This window comes from Oryza brachyantha, chromosome 1 (assembly GCF_000231095.2).
Source record: "Oryza brachyantha chromosome 1, ObraRS2, whole genome shotgun sequence".
Taxonomy (NCBI): Eukaryota; Viridiplantae; Streptophyta; class Magnoliopsida; order Poales; family Poaceae; genus Oryza; species Oryza brachyantha.
This window is the reverse complement of record NC_023163.2, coordinates 14,229,797-14,234,033: the sequence shown is the minus strand read 5'-3', so window position 1 is coordinate 14,234,033 and position 4,237 is coordinate 14,229,797. Positions and strand designations below refer to the sequence as shown.

The following is a 4,237-nucleotide window of genomic DNA, read 5'->3' as shown; positions in this document are numbered from 1 at the left end:
ATTAAGTAAACCCGAATATACTTGGTACTAACTACTCAGCTATAACGGTTAAGCAATTTTTGCGTAACCTACCCTACAGGCAGAACATAACTATAAATTATATGTTTGGGTAGATACAGCACAAAAAACCTTCTCCAAACCACTCGGGTACAAAACGCTCGAAGAGAGCAACCAAAGCTAGGTACCACTTAGGTCCGAAAGCACTCGAAACAATGTTGCTTAAGTCAGGAAACTAGATTGAAACTTCGAGAACTCATTTTATTGAAACTTCGAGAACTCATTTTATTGAAACTTCGAGAACTCATTTTGGGTAACAGTCCATAGATAACTTCATGTTTAATTGTTATGCATTTAAGCATAGAGTTGGGGGCTGCACCTATTAGGAGCATCTTCGATGGACCTAAGTTTTTAAACGGTCTCGAGAAGGCTCTATGTTTAATTGTTACATATTTAAGCATAGAGTAGGGACTACACGTAATAGGTGCATCCTATTTCTTTCTTCCATTCGGAGCCCTCCACGGCCTCTCCAATCATTATGGAATACTCGGGATCACCTAAGAAGCACTTGGAAAACGTTCGGGAAGCACTCGGACGTTGTCAAACATACTGTGTGAAGATGTTTCTGATGATCTGGCCATCTACACAAACGATTTGCGCTGCTATAGATGACTCCGAGGGCTATTGTGAGATACCTATACTAGGAGTATCTGTAGACTATATAAATACATATAATTGTAGGGGTGCCTATATACATATAATTGTAGGGGTGCCGAATAGGAAGGAGTTTATATCCGTATGGTATCAATCGGAGTTTGGTAAATATTGGATTTCATGCTGCAGTGCCGCACATACCATCTTCTATTTTGCTTTTCAACCTAGGCTGGCTAGCACAATGATAACTGAGTTATTCGATCAGGACTGGGATGCATCGGAAATCTATGATGCACCAGATTGGTGAGTGCGGAATACCGAAAGGATCCCTACGGTGAGCTCATCGATGCGCAGCTTGCATGGCCAGCTAAGGTTTCAAAGCAAGTAGCCAGCCAAGCCCAAGGAAATACAACACATGAACGATTATTGGACCGTAGCCGGAGCGAATGAAAATTTCTACTTAGAGTGTGCCATGCTATATATGGGATCCTGCAACATCATATGGCTCTTCATCATTTCCCTGCTGCCACTGGAGTATTAGTTGACACACGTGCATGATAATATGATGTCATCCTAATTAATACTCAACTCTACATTAAGTTACTATTGGAAAATTCAGTCTCATCACATCAACTTGCTTCTGTTGAGACATGCATGCATGGATGATCGATCACGATCTGCTGGGCTGACATTTTCTCAAATTTTAATGTCGTAAAGTTTAAGTAATTTACCTAGGCGTCCTCATATATTTTTCCGATGAGAAGTTTACCGAAATTGATTAATGGTTTCAGACCTATCACCATGCACCGGATGGCCTGTTGAACAATATATATAACAATAACAGAATTTCTTACGGTACCCTCTAATTAATATGCATCGTTTATTTGGTTTAATACGATGGTTTAGATGAAACTTATACTACTTCCTAAGTATTGGGAAGTAGGAAATTTGTAGTTGTAGAATGGTAAAAGGTTTAAACGGCACAAGCATAATCCAGGAATAAGGCAAGTTCATTTCCAAATCTCAATCCGAAATGCGTTTGCTGACGGCTGCCTCAAGCGCGGCCAGGCAACCACGCAATCATACAGTAGTGGCAATTTTTCCAATGAAAAGTAATATAGCGCGGACACGATAATTGTGGCGGACTCCGGTGCATTTTACTGGTAGTAGAATTTAATACATACCGTTAATCTATTTTTATCCGATGGCCATGATTAAATTATACTACCAATAATATTAAGTGTAATAGAAATTTGAAGGGCTAATATCGTCCTTTTCACTGTGATCTTTATTGCAAAAAACAAAATTAAAAAAATATTGCTAATCAAGTAATTAACAAAGTACAAAAATATTTTTTTTCTACTAGTAGTATACTAGTACAAGTAATATACACCGGAGAGTTGCCCCGATAATTAGTTAGACAATTAGCCTTTTCATCCTCTATTACAACTTTAAAACTATGCAAAAATTATGAATTTGTTTTTTTTTTTGAAAGATCACCGGGGGAGCGAGAAGCCCCACCTGAAAATATTATTAATTAAAGGAAATAGTTATTACAGGAAGTAGAGGGGGGCTAAAACAAGAAGGGCAGGAAAAAGGGAGGGGGCAGAACATTAAGGAATTAAAAAAAGAGATTTCCAGTTGCCTATTACATATCTATCTGAAGGCTTTAGACGATAGGACCAGAGGTTTGCTTCAAGGACACAGTCTGATAGCAGTCGTGGAAGCGACGGTGGCAGAGATTTGAAGATGACTTCGTTTCTGTGGTTCCAAAGTCTCCAAAGGCACAACAAAAATAAACTCTTGTTTAGCATCCTCGGAATTGATGCTGGCGGGGGTTGCAGGTATATGTCTATCGCAGGCGAAGATATATTCGCCCAGAAGTCAGACACGAAACGGCAATTTATAAAGATATGGTCAGTGTCTTCTGTAGGAGTCTTGCAAATCGCACATTCTGCCTCTTGGATAATTTGCTTCTTGAGAAGATTTGACCTGGTAGGCAATTTATTTTTTATCAGAAGCCAAGCAAAGAATTTGACCTTGTGGGGGGCTGGGTTTTTCCAAATAAAAGTATGTTGGGACCAGGATTGTCTGTCTGATTTAATGGATAAATAGAGCTTTGCCGGCACTTGTCTTCCTTCTCTGTCCTGAAAGGATGTAACTCTGGTGTCTTTGTGATTTGTGAGGCTGATATATTGAACTGTATGTATGAGTTGTTCCAGTTCTGAAAAGGCTTGGGCCTTCTTGAAGGATCAAAACAAAGTTAAACAGACCTACCAGAGAGGGTGAATGGTGGAGAAAACCAAAACCCAAAAATTTTTCGCGGAATAAAAGATTACCTCTTTCGAAGAATATCTTCATCGCCTCGCTCCTATGCCACCGCTACCTTGAGCGCGCCGCTCCTATGCCGCCGATCAGATCGTCGGATCGCGCCACTCCTATGCCGTCGATCAGATCGTCGAAATCTAGAAAGTCAACAGCGCCGATCAGATAGTCAGAATCTAGAAAATCACTGGTAGATGAAAGCCGAAGACGTAGATCGAATCAACTTGACTTTATTGCATCAACTAGAATTTACAAAGCGCACCAACAATGCTACTCTCAAAATTGTTGACCTAGAACCAACAACTATTCAACTCAAATTTTCTAATTCTAAATATCACAAAAAGCATACTAAGAGCATACCCTTCGATACCTATTTATAACAAAATAATCTATCTCATATCTCAAAACATCGAATTTCTATCGGACAGCCGCACAGGCCGAACCCATCTGCCGTACGCACGCACCACATGACAAAAAAAAAACCAATCCAACACGACAACCATGCATACGTACGGCCATCCATGTACGTCCCGTACATGTATCTCTCCTGCTACAGTAACCGAAACACTGTAGCACAAATAATCAAACTCCTCAAGACATCCGACTCAGGTCCATGCACATGCTGCCTGGGCGCAACCGACTGCCTGACCGAGTACCGCACGTACAAGACTCCTTGAATGCTACAGTAACCCGTATTGCTACAGTACCGCTGCACTGTAGCAATCTGATTCACGTAGCAGCTTCATCTTTTTCTTCTCCGATTTACCTCGCGATTTTTCGGTGCTTACACATCCAACACGTGAAGTCCATTATGATTCCATCCCATACGATGTTACTCCACCATGTGCCACCTCATATTCAACATCGTCACCCGGCATCCTCGATCGTCCGGATCTCAGCTCCTCCTTGAGCCTAGTCACGATCCCACCGCCGTTGACCGATATTAACCTCCAAGGATCATGACTTTAGTCTAACCATATCACATGACATCCCGACCATCCAGACCTCGGTTCCTCCCTAAACCTAGTCATGGTCCTCACCATTGACCACAGTTGACCTCAAGTCAACTGCACACATAGAGACAAACCAACCGTTTCCAAGCACAGATATCGCAACCTGATTCACATTAATTACACACACCGACACCAATTTATAAACCAATTGTTCATCACAAAACATCGATCATAACCATGATCTTATACATGGTGTGTTAGCATGTCCCGCACCGAGCAATCTTTGTTTTTGCAGTGAGTGTATAGTG

At 41.1% G+C, this 4,237-nt stretch overlaps 1 long non-coding RNA gene across 1 annotated transcript; it reads right to left on the bottom strand.

Moving 5' to 3' along the window:
• Nucleotides 1–2,168: 2,168 nt before the first annotated feature.
• LOC107305095 lies at nucleotides 2,169–3,307 on the bottom strand. The gene is made up of 3 exons (XR_001551172.1): nucleotides 3,239–3,307; nucleotides 2,991–3,116; nucleotides 2,169–2,643 (listed from the first exon to the last, which is right to left on the bottom strand). It is a non-coding gene; the product is annotated as an uncharacterized LOC107305095 (long non-coding RNA).
• Nucleotides 3,308–4,237: the final 930 nt, after the last annotated feature.